General features: G+C 34.9%; 1 non-coding gene across 1 annotated transcript; it reads right to left on the minus strand.

The window, feature by feature from the left end:
• Positions 1–11,459: 11,459 nt before the first annotated feature.
• On the minus strand, positions 11,460–11,644 carry LOC124088662 (U2 spliceosomal RNA). Its single transcript, XR_006850420.1, has one exon. It is a non-coding gene; the product is annotated as a U2 spliceosomal RNA (small nuclear RNA).
• Positions 11,645–13,061: the final 1,417 nt, after the last annotated feature.

The following is a 13,061-nucleotide window of genomic DNA, read 5'->3' on the forward strand; positions in this document are numbered from 1 at the left end:
TGGTAATTGCACTTCCCATAACCATATCTTTGTATTTGAACTTTTTCAGGCTTGATTTGGTCAACAAAGAAGACTTCATGAGATTTTTAAGATGTAAATTAAGCAGTAGCCATTAATCTTTGATTTTCACCATCAGATATGCAGATCCGAAACAGACACACAGGCCTTATTTATCCTTCCTTTTCTCTGCTTATGTCCTCCTCATTTGTCCTGTCATTATCCATATTAATAAATTGTGGTCCAAATCGCATCCCCAGGCATAGGGTGCAGACTCACAGAGGTGGTGATTAATTGGGCCAACAGCTTTCCAAAGATTTCTCCAAAGGCTTGCTTCACAGCCTCATTTCAGTGGCTGAATGTGCTGAGAACCTCAGATTTCCTGGGAAACTCTTCAGCTAGTTCATCCAACCTGTGTCTAAGGAAATTAGGTCAGTTACTCTTTTTCTGAATTTCTAATTTCCCCTTCTGGAAGGTATTGATTCATTTATTTATTTTTACAATTCTGGTTGTTCTACTTCCTGTAAATGAATCTATTATTACCTAACATTCATAGTAACTCTGAAATCTTGTTTTCCTGACCGGAGTTTGAATGAAGCAATGATTAACACCAGAAATGGTTTCCTAGGAAGTAGAAACTTTAAGAATAGGAATCTGATATTGGCTTCTTGATTTAACTATATTAAAACATATAACAGATTCTAAGTTTGCTGGATCATAGTGGAGATAGTGTTGACTTAAACCAATATTACTGATATGAATGCATTAATCAGTGTCTGACCTCATTGTGTTTGGGAAAGCAGTTGAAAATATTCTTAACTATTTGCTTGTTTTGTTCCCTGAAATGTCAAATCAAATGTAATTCTTCCAAATGTCATAATTCCAGAACTTCTTTGGTATACTGTAACTCTGTGTTTTCTTAAGATGACAGTATTAAATACAGATGGTCGTTTAAATTAAAATTAATTAGAATGAAATAAAATTAAATTAATTTGTTTGGTTGTATTAGTCACATTGTAAATGTCCAATAGTAAAATGTAACTAGTGATGGCCATACTAGATAACACAGATACAGAGTAACCCTTTAATTACAGGAGTTTTCTTGGACAGACTTGCTCTGGAGGACAGCATCTAGGAGCAAGCTGAGATTGGAATGCTGGAGTAGATATATTGGGTGCCTGTTTATCCAATGCCTACTTTATGTCTTGGAGGAGGACAGACTCTTCACCAAAGCTTTACAACTTGTGTTGGTAAGCAGGACAGCAGACTTCTTAAATGCCTCTGTAGTAGCTATTCTCTACAAGCCTGAAGTGGCAGTGGTAACCGTTGTTATCAAATGGATTCTGGAGTTAAATGGAGATGATGGATAACAGAGCTGTCAGAAGAAAGGGATTTTTGCACTGAACTACAAGTTTTGTCATGCTTACTGTGAAGGGCTACAGAGACATACAGCGATTTTTAATGTTGGCTAATTTATCATGGTATCCCTGGGACTGAAATAAATGGTCAGATTCTGAAATTTTTACTTGACAGCTTAAGTCTGGGTAATGTTCAAGCTCATAGCCAGGGTAGAAATTTTTGCTTCATATCATTGTTCAGGTTCCAATCAGTTTATGGTGTTATGATTTTTAGAAGAGAGGGTGACTCCTTTGAGGAAAATCTTTAAAAAATTGGATCTGTAAGTCTTTCTCCTAAACTTTCCACAATGAAATCTTGATCCTATATCAGGGTGATTCGATCTGGGAAAGGAAACATAATTATAGTTTTCAAATACAATTGGGAGTTAACTTACTAAAAGTAAAAGTGGCACTATGGTCCCACAGGCAGTTTAGGGGGATGTAGAAGTCACGTGAATAATACATCTGCTTCAGGCTTGTCTCATAGCTGGGACCAGTGGGACTTCAAACCAATGTAATAGTCACTTTCTCAGTTCTTACATTATAATTGGAACAGATACACGCGGAAATTGACAGAAACACCACATGTATTACTTGACTTATAAATATACAGTCTACCTAGAAAGCCTGGAAGATGATTCCACCATCTCAAATTCAGATTATTTAGAATTTGTGATTCTGGTCACGTTCCAGTTCTGCTTGCTTATTTTCCTGCGGCAAAGGTAAATAGATATGGGAGAAAGACAATGGGCTATTATAATTGAGGGTGTCTTTCATTTCAACCACTGCTGCAGGTGAGATAATATCATAACACCTGATATTCAAGTGTTTAGGTGTTGAGTGTCATTTTTCTTTTCCTGACTATAATATTATAAGGACATCAGGAACCATTTTCATACAGTTAGCAAGTTTTTTAACATAGTTTCATTCTTTTACTCTAGAGATGATCAAATACAATGTAATGTAGCCCACAGGGATATTGGTTCCTCTCTCTTCCTTATTACCATATGCATCCATTAAATTGATGATGTTATGCAGATTGGAGCTGATGAGCTAAAAATAGTGACTAGCTTAGATATTTCATAAGATTCAAATGAATTGAAGGATGGGAAAGACATACAGCAATCCAAAGACTTTGTATGTTGATAAATTTTAAACAAATATGTATGTATATAGCATAGACATATATTGTAGATACAGCTCTTTTAAAGTGAAAAATATAATATTTAGACTCTGAATTTTGAAGAAATATATTGGTTGGGCATGCTATTCCAGCTCATTTGCCAATTAATCCAAAAGTTTCACTTCTGAGTGAGGCTCGAAGCAAGCAAAGTTGTAGTAATAGGTACAAGATCTTGGGAAAGCTCTTCTGCTACATGGACCATCTGGATGCAAGAGGAAGTGATGTGTTTTTTAGAGTATCTGATGAAGAGGATTACTGAAGAGAGGCTTTTGTGGACCCCTACAGGGAAATCAAATTGCAGAATTTTAGAATTTTGGAACAATGCTCTGTAATTCTCTATATATTCTATATCTGTTTTACTGGGTAGTAGTTTCTGACTTCTCTGGCCTTAGGAAATATGGAAATCTCCCCATGGCCCATCCTGACCTGAGCTGTCTAACCAGCTGACATCTGATCTATCAAATGTAATATTGGATACATCCACCAATACTCCTTTTAGTGGAAATGACATATATGAGGTCAGGCTTGAACAGGTCCAACATAAATTAGCAACTGGCACCTCTTCTATGGTTGTTGTGCCTGTCATATCATATCTACTTCTGTAAATAACTCCCATGACATACACATCTTATCTCTGTTTTGTTGTACCTACCACCAGTCTAAGAAAAATTGCAAATCATATCTATTGATAACTGTGTAGCCCAGTGAGGAGATTAAAAAGGAAGCACCAGACAAACATTTTTTTTTCACAAAAAAACTATTAAATTTAACATATGGAGAATAAATACATCAATGTCTACACATTCCTTTACTCAGAGCAAATGTTTCTAAAATACTTAATATATCTGTATTGTTTAAGTTTTGCACAGAACTTAAAAGAAAACAAAAGTTCCCCCTTCTTGTTGTGTCTGTGTCACCCATCATTCTCTCAAATTTTCTTGATCTCTGCTATCTAATAAAGAGTAGTGTGGCATTGATGCAATCTATATATTGTAGTTACTAATGTAAACAGGCATACACATACACACAAACATGCACATACACATAAAGTTAATTTTCTAAAACTTAATAGAGCTTGAAACATAAAATATGACCAATTATAATACATGACATTAAATCTATCCATCAAAAGGCATTATTCTGCCCATTCATTGAAAATGTAATATCTAACATTTTTTTCAAGGTAGAGAGTTTATAATCAAATATAAGCAGTGTGCACCATCTTGTGGATAAATTTCCCATTAACCAGCACATTGTACCTCCATCTTCCACATTCTAAAACGACATGTCAGGGTGTCTCTAATGGGATGGAATCTATTTCCTGGAGCTCAGAGTTCTAGGTATTTTTAGAGTTCACTCCTATTATAGATGGAGCCAATATAATAAAACTGGAACAAGAAAATGGATGCTCAAGGATTTTCTTCTGAGAAATTATGGCTATATTAATAAAATATTTGATGCAGTCCAAGCATTATGACTCCAACGTCATCTGTGAAATCATGGAATTTGTATGGGTCTCATGGCAATTTAGAATCAGAGATGCTATGATTAGAATGAAACATAGCAATGGTATCAGAGAGAGATGTGGTCAGTTAATCAGGAAAAGAATTCAGGAATTTAGAAGTAAACTTCCAAATGCATAAATTGTTATAATTACAAATGTGGGAAGCTCAAATTAGATGGAACAGCTAAAACACTCCAATATCTCAGGTTTCTATTGCTGTAAAAACAATGCATATAATCACATAGCTTATAATATCCAAAGCTTGTCCATAAAATTAACTCATCTCAAAAACTTCAAGCTAGATATTACTCTTATTGTTCCACTGTACAAGTAAGGACATTAATGTACAGAGAATTTACCTAATTTGAACAGATCACAAGCCTATTAAGTCTTGGATCCTGGATTTAAAGGCAAAAATTCCATTCCTATAATTCTTGCACTTAAACACTCTGCTATGTCATGTTCCACAATATTTTAGTGATTTGAGTGACATGAGTCCAATAAGACTTTTCCTTTTTTATTAGTTGTTATGTGATTGACATGAGGTCACTGGAAGATGAAAAGAGTAATAAACTATGAAAAATATAGAACTTAGGGGCAAAGGCTGGAGATGGATGGGATGGAAAAATTCCACAAATCTGACTATCAGACACAGTCATAGTTCATAGGATATATGACTAACCCCATTTTTTAAGAGCAAATTATGTTATAATATCAACTTGACCTTCATACAACTCTGAGTTGAAGTCAAATATATTTTCCAAAACTTTAATATCAGGGACAACTAAGAATTATTTCTGGGGTTTTAAAAATTGTAGTGTAATACATATAGCATAAATCAAGCAACTATGGAAAATAATTTATTTTTTTCTCATTTACCAGATGAGAAGGAAACTGCCTACCTTGCTTAATTACAATATAGATAAAATGTCTGGTGAATTCAATTACTTCCATAAATGATAATTCTTTTACTATTTTGCAAGAGCATTTTAATTGAAATCATTATGTAAACAGATCTAATGAGCAGGCTCAACATGAGCTCACATTTCTATTAACATTCAAAGAAGATGCTCATACAGACAACAAGAGGAAAATACAGAGATCTTTTACAAATCTTTCTAAAATTCAGTGTTCAAAACTACAAGGGATAGGCGTGGTGGCGCACGCCTATGATCCCAGCAGCTCAGGAAGTTGAGATGGGAGGATTGCAGGTTCAAAGCTAGCCTCAGCAAGAGCAAGGCATTCAGCAACTCAGTAAGACCCTGTCTCTAAAGAAAATGCAAAATACAGCTGGAGATGTGGTTCAGTGGTCAAATGTCCCTGAGTTCAATCCCCAGTACCCACCCCCACCAAACACACCAAAAAAAAAAAAAAAAAAAAGAAAGAAAAGAAAAGAAAGAAAGAAAGAACAAGGATAAGTAGATGGGAACTTTTACTTGGGCATCAGTTTGGACTACAACAAAACAGAGATAATAATCATCTTGACTCAAACAGTGGCAGAAGATCATTGACTCCATTGCCTTTTCCTAAAGATGAAGACATTAGAAACTAGCAAGGCTGAATTTATCGTGAAGGGTCTGGTAGCTAGTTAGAAATAGAGGCAAGACTTGAAAAGCAATGTGTAAGATTAGCTTATATGACTTTTTCCTTTCTAAATATTTAGAGTACATACCTGATTGCAACCTATTTTAAAATAAAAACAATTCTACAAATAAGTAACTAGCTAACAAAAATTCAATGAATATGTGAAATAGGAACAGAACAAAAAACAACTTTCTTCCCACTGTGGAAATATTTCACACAGGAAAATAGCTACATAATCTCCATGGACATTCCTTTGCTGCATCATGTCAAATCCTAATTCATTCATATATATATATATATATATATATATATATATATATATATATATATATACACAACTGTCCTCTATGTGACTAATACTCTATTCTTGTTGATTTGGACATGAAGTGTCCCCTTACAACTCAAGAGTTGGAAGCTTGAGCCTCAAAGCAGTGATGCTCAGAGGTGGGGCATTTGAGAAGTGACTGGATCAGGAGTGTGCTAACTTCATCAGTGCATTAATTCACTGACAGATTAGTAATTTTATGGCACTATGGGGGTGATGGTGAAGATTTTAGGGAGTGGGGCCTAGTCAGAGGAAGTACACACTGAGGATATGCCCTGCAAAGAAATTTTTTACTCCTTGCACCCTCCCTCTCCCCTTTGCTTTCCACTTCCTCCCCCTTTCTTTCTCCCTGTATCCTCTTGTCTGCTGTGAACTAAATGGCCTCCCTCTGCCATACCCTTCTTCCAGAACTTTCTGCCCCCAAAGTAATGGAGCCAGCTGACTTTAGACTGAAACTCTGAAACTGTGAGTCAAAATAATTCTTTCCTCCTTTAAGTTGCTCTCATCAGTTACTTATGGAAGAGTGACAAAATGCTGACTAACACAAGATATAAATTACAACAATAATGGAGTTATTCTAAAAAAAAAAAACAACAAAAAAAAAAACAAGTACTCAGATAATCTGTTCACAAAGATCTGAGAGAGCCAAAGAAAAAAAGGATTCTGATATTTATTGAACTACTTGCAATTCCAAAAACATACTACGTAATCTTTCCTGAATCCTTAGTACATTCTGATTCCATTTCTACTTGCCCTTTAGAAATGGAATGCTGACAATACAGAATTCCTACCTCTCTACAACAGATACTTAAAAGCTATTTCTTCTCTGTAGCTTTTCTCACTCCCAACACCAAATAACATCTGAAGTTCAGGAATCTCACCAATTAAATGTGGCTCCTACAGCTACTAGGTAGCATAATGCCTAGAACCTAGAAAATAGCAAAATATTTCTAACGTAAAAAAATATTTGACATAATCTAAACTACTTGCTATGAATACTGTAAATCATTTTACAATAAAATTGACTGTTTATTACATTGACAGTGAATTGATTATTATTTATCACCTATAAAATAGGTTTTCACTCTAAAAATATTCATTAATTAAAGCTTACTATTAATTATTTAAAAAAATATATACATGCATATACGTGTACATGTATGTTTACATATGCATACATTAATAGTTAATAAAATGACATATATGCATTTCATTTATTATATGGACATCAAATATATATCAAGTAATATATATATATATATATATATATATATATATATATATATAAACTGTGTTCCTTAAAAATGTTGTATTTATATAGAAAATGTCTGTACCTACCTATGATATTTAAAAATAGAAAATAGAGATCAGATCCAAAGGATCTGAAAAATTAAAGTTAGATTTTAAGGGTCATATACAAAAATTTATGCACTATAGTAGAAGGGAATTTAGAAAGATTGTTTACTCAAAATCAATTTAGCTTGATTTTGGACATAATTATATTTGGTCTGGGGCTGTAGCTCAGTGGTACAGTGCTCACCTGGCACGTGAAAGGCACAGGGTTCAATCCTCAGCACGACATAAAAAGAAAGAAATAAAATGAAAGTGTCCATCTACAAGTAAAAATGTTTAAAAATAAATAAATAATTAAAACACATGGTCACGACCCAGAATAGCAAAAACAATGCTAAGCAGGAAGTGTGAATGAGGCGGTATAGCGATACCAGACTTCAAACTATACTACAGAGCAATAGTAACAAAAACAGCATGGTACTGGTACCAAAACAGGCGGGTGGACCAATGGTACAGAATAGAGGACACAGAAACCAATCCACAAAACTACAACTATCTTATATTTGATAAAGGGGCTAAAAGCATGCAATGGAGGAAGGATAGCATCTTCAACAAATGGTGACGGGAAAACTGGAAATCCATATGCAACAAAATGAAACTGAATCCCTTTCTCTCGCCATGCACAAAAGTTAATTCAAAATGGATCAAGGAGCTTGATATCAAATCAGAGACACGCCGTCTGATAGAAGAAAAAGTTGGCTATGATCTACATACTGTGGGGTAGGGCTCCAAATTCCTCAATAGGACACCCATAGCACAAAAGTTAATAACTAGAATCAACAAATGGGACTTACTCAAACTAAAAAGTTTTTTCTCAGCTAAAGAAACAATAAGAGAGGTAAATAGAGAGCCTACATCCTGGGAACAAATCTTTACTCCTCACACTTCAGATAGAGCCCTAATATCCATAGTATACAAAGAACTCAAAAAATTAGACAATAACAAACAACCCAATCAACAAATGGGCCAAGGACCTGAACAGACACTTCTCAGAGGAGGACATACAATCAATCAACAAGTACATGAAAAAATGCTCACCATCTCTAGCAGTCAGAGAAATGCAAATCAAAACCACCCTAAGATACCATCTCACTCCAGTTAGATTGGCAGCCATTATGAAGTCAAACAACAACAAGTGCTGGCGAGGATGTGGGGAAAAGGGTACACTTGTACATTGCTGGTGGGACTGCAAATTGGTGCAGCCAATTTGGAAAGCAGTATGGAGATTTCTTGGAAAGCTGGGAATGGAGCCACCATTTGACCCAGCTATTCCCCTTCTCGGTCTATTCCCTAAAGACCTAAAAAGAGCATGCTACAGGGACACTGCTACATTGATGTTCATAGCAGCACAATTCACAATAGCAAGACTGTGGAACCAACCTAGATGCCCTTCAATAGATGAATGGATAAAAAAAAAATGTGGCATTTATACACAATGGAGTATTACTCTGCATTAAAAAATGACAAAATCATAGAATTTACAGGGAAATGGATGGCATTAGAGCAGATTATGCTAAGTGAAGCTAGCCAATCCCTAAAAAACAAATGCCAAATGTCTTCTTTGATATAAGGAGAGTAACTAAGAACAGAGTAGGGTCGAAGAGCATGAGAAGAAGATTAACATTAAACAGGGATGAGAGGTGGGAGGGAAAGGGAGAGAGAAGGAAATTGCATGGAAATGGAAGGAGACCCTCAGAGTTATACAAAAGTACATACAAGAGGAAGTGAGGGGAAAGGGAAAAATAATACAAGGGGGACAAATGAATGTCAGTAGAGGGGGCAGAGAGAGAAGAGGGGAGGGGAGGGGAGGGGAGGGGGTATAGTAGAGGATAGGAAAGGCAGCAGAACACAACAGACACTAGTATGGCAATATGTAAATCAATGGATGTGTAACTGATGTGATTCTGCAATCTGTATATGGGGTAAAAATGGGAGCTCATAACCCACTTGAATCAAAGTGTGAAATATGATATATCAAGAACTATGTAATGTTTTGAACAGCCAACAATAAAATATTAAAAAAAAATAAAACACATGGTCATTTATTTGCTCTGCTTATGGAAGATTAAAGTAGAAACAAAGATGTTATTGATGGCAAGAAGTGAAAAAAGATTACAGTAGATGAAACAGAATCTTGATGGAAAAGAGAAAAAGCATGAGAAATTTGAGGAACAGAAAAAAAGGGAAGGAAATGTAAAAATGGAAGGAAAGTCTCAAAAAAGGGAAAAGAAAAGAAACCTCTAAAGTATTAATAGAATAAAATCTCAAATTAAAAAAAGTAAAGTATTAATGTAGAGAATGACCAATAATGCTGGGCGGCTCAGTGGTCCCTATGCACATCATTTTTTTGTAGAATAAATCAAGTTTATGATGGGCACATGTTGAGTAAAAAGAAAAGAGTTTCTACAATTTAAAAGTATTTCTTTCAAAACCAAAATAATTCGATGATTTAATGATAAAAACTGTTAAGATGAAATTACTATCTAATTTTTGAGTGCTAATCATATTTGGATGCTAACATAATGACTAGCAAATGCACATATGTATATTCACCTAATAATACGCTTGTCGCTAATGTATGCATGAGGGAAAGCATTTATTGTAATTACACTCCTATTAAAATACATTTTATAAGACAATTAAAAGCTTCAAATAATGCATATTTAATATACTAGACCACAATTAAAAAAAGACAATGATTGGTTAATATGAACATTTTGGGCCACAGAACGAAATAAAAAAAAATTCATGCAGGATTTAATAAAGCAAATTAGGCTTAAAAACCAGTCTACTAACAACCATTCTCTAAATGACATAAATGACAAGTCAAATTCAAATCCATACATTCTTTCTGTCAATAAAATGGGATCTAAATTTGATTAAATTGTTGCTTTTTTTTTTGCTCACAGCTGTTTATGCCATGCTTGTATGCTTGTTAAAAGCCAGAAGAATCTCTAAGAACAAACTGATGTTCACCTCTTCTACTAGAAAGTAATTGCTCATATTGTCTTTTTCTTTTTTTAAGAAATATTGGTTCTTTTTAGTTTAACATGACAATAGCATTCATTTTGATTTAATTGTACTAGCATGGAATATATCTTGTTCTAGTTAGGACCCCATTGTTATAGACTTACGTGATGATATGATTCACAATGGTGTATTCATGTACATAGAAAAATACTGTGTTCATCTAAGTACATAAGAAAGTTGTTTTGGATTCATTCCACTGTCATTCGTTTTCCTATCCACCTTTCCTCTTACTTTTCCTCTTTCTTTCCCTTTATTCACTTTGTCTAATCTATCAAACTTTTATTCTTCCCCTCTCCCCACGTATTGTGGCTTAGCTTCCATATATCAAAGAAAACATTTGACCTTTGTTTTTTTTTTTTTATAACTGGCTTATTTCATATAGCATGATAATCTCCAGGTAAATTTATTTACCTGTAAATGTCATAAAATCATTCTTCTTTATGGATGAGTGATACTCTACTGTGTATGTATATCACAATTTCTTTATCCATTCATGTGCTGAAGGGCATCTAGTTTGGTTACATAGCTTTGCTCTTGTGAATTGAACTGCTGTGACATTGATGTGGCTTCATCACTGTAGTATACTGATTTTAAATCTTTGGATGTAAACTGAGGAGTGTGATAGTTGGGTCAAATGGTGGTTCCATTTCTAGGTTTTTTGTTTGTTTGTTTGTTTGTTTGTTTTGTGGAGCTGGACATTGAACTCAGGGCCTTATGCATGTGAGGCAAGCACTCTACCAACTTAGTTATATCCCCAGCCCCCGCACTCCTAGTTTTTTGAGGCATCTCCATACTGTTTTCCAGAGAGGTTGCAACAATTTGCAATCCTATCAGCAATGTATGAGTTTACTTTTTTCCACACATCCTCACCAAAATTCATTGTAACTTGCTATTCTATCTGGACTAAGATGGAATCTCAGTGTGGCTTTAGTATGCATTTCTCTAATTGCTAGACATGTAGGGCAGTTTTTTATGTTTGTTGACAGATCCTATTTCTTCTTCCAAGAATTGTCTATTCAACTCTTTAGCCCATTATTGATTGGAATATTTATTTGGTATTAAATTTCTTCAGTTCTTTATGTAACCTAGACATTAATTCTCTATCTGAAGTGCAAGTGACAAAGAATTTCTCCCATTCTGTGGGCTCTCTTTTCACATTCTTGATTGTTTCCTTTGCAATGAAGAATCTTTTTAGTTTGATTCCATCCCATTTATTAAACTGATAAGAACAGATAATACATTTGATCTTAGCCAAAAGGCCAAGAAGGTAGCCCATCTCATTTATTGATTCTTGATTTTGTTTCTCGAGCTTTAGGAGTCTTGTTAAGGGAGTCAGTTTCTGAGCCACATATTGTCTTTTTCTTCAGATATCTTCCCTTGACGTTTCAGTAAATTATAGCCTGAAACAGATTCTAAAGCTTACAGAGTAGATATTAAGCATTCAGAAATGGAGTTGTGTTGACAATCAATAGAATTATACTGTGGGTATTACTCAGAATATATTTCTTTTACCTGGCAAGTTCAGCCTCACAAACATTTGAGAGAACAGGGTTGGTCCCACATTCATCTTATATTTGATATTCAACTCCTAAAAGAGTCATTTAATTGTTGTTCTCTGAATAGCTATTCATATTTCTTTCTCAAGGAAAGAAACAAGTTCATAGTTTTCAATCTCAACAAATGCCTTTAATAAACACCCCAAAGACTTGACTGTTTAAAGCTGGGCATTCACTTTGAATAATCATATTCACTCCATCATGAAAGTAGGACATTTTTTTTTTATGGGGGGATTTTACTTAGGGCCTTATGCATGCTGGGAAAGTGCTCTACCAGTGAGCCTAATTTCCCTGGCCCAGAAAATGGGATTAATGCAATAGCATATTTTATCCAAATGGGGATCAGCAAAAAAAGGAAGGATAATTCAATATTAATCATCTGAGAAACTATGGCAACTATTGACTGTATTTTCCTCACGTGGGATTTAGCTGTTACATTAGGTCACAGAACATTTTGAACATGTCCTTTTGGCAATTCATTCCATAAAGTTATAGCAATGAACTAGAGGTGAAAATATCCTCGCTCTCACTGAGCTTGAGGGAGAATAGAAAATGACAAAACCTTGCAGCTTTGGTAAAGTTGATCATGAGACAAAGACATTTGTAACACTTTATAATAAAAGAGTTGGGTTTAGGGAGATCTTAAAGAAAAAAGTAAAATTTAAACTAAGGCATTGATCAATTGAAAGAAATACACAGAGAAAACTACATGTTTATGTCTTTGGGCAGGAAATAGCTTGATAGTGGAACAATATTAAGTTGGTGTGACTGGATCATAGATAGTGAAGTGGATCATTCTCATAAGGAGAGAAAATATTAAGGATTTGCAAAGGTAGAAGTGAACCAACTGGAATCCACAGAGTAACAGTAGACTGAGAAACAGCAGTGTTAAAAGTAGATTACAGGGGCTGGGGATGTGGCTCAAGCGGTAGCACGCTCGCCTGGCATGCGTGCGGCCCGGGTTCGGTTCTCAGCACCACATACAAACAAAGATGTTGTGTCCACCAAGAACTAAAAAAATAAATATTAAAAAATTCTCTCTCTCTCCCTGTCTCTATCACTCGCTCTTTAAAAAAAAAAAAAGTAGATTACAGGGGCTGGGGATGTGGCTCAAGTGGTAGTGCGCTCGCCT

Source organism: Marmota monax, unplaced genomic scaffold (assembly GCF_021218885.2).
Source record: "Marmota monax isolate L192 unplaced genomic scaffold, Marmota_monax_Labrador192_F-V1.1 WCK01_AAM20220418_F8-fsc00061, whole genome shotgun sequence".
NCBI lineage: Eukaryota > Metazoa > Chordata > Mammalia > Rodentia > Sciuridae > Marmota > Marmota monax.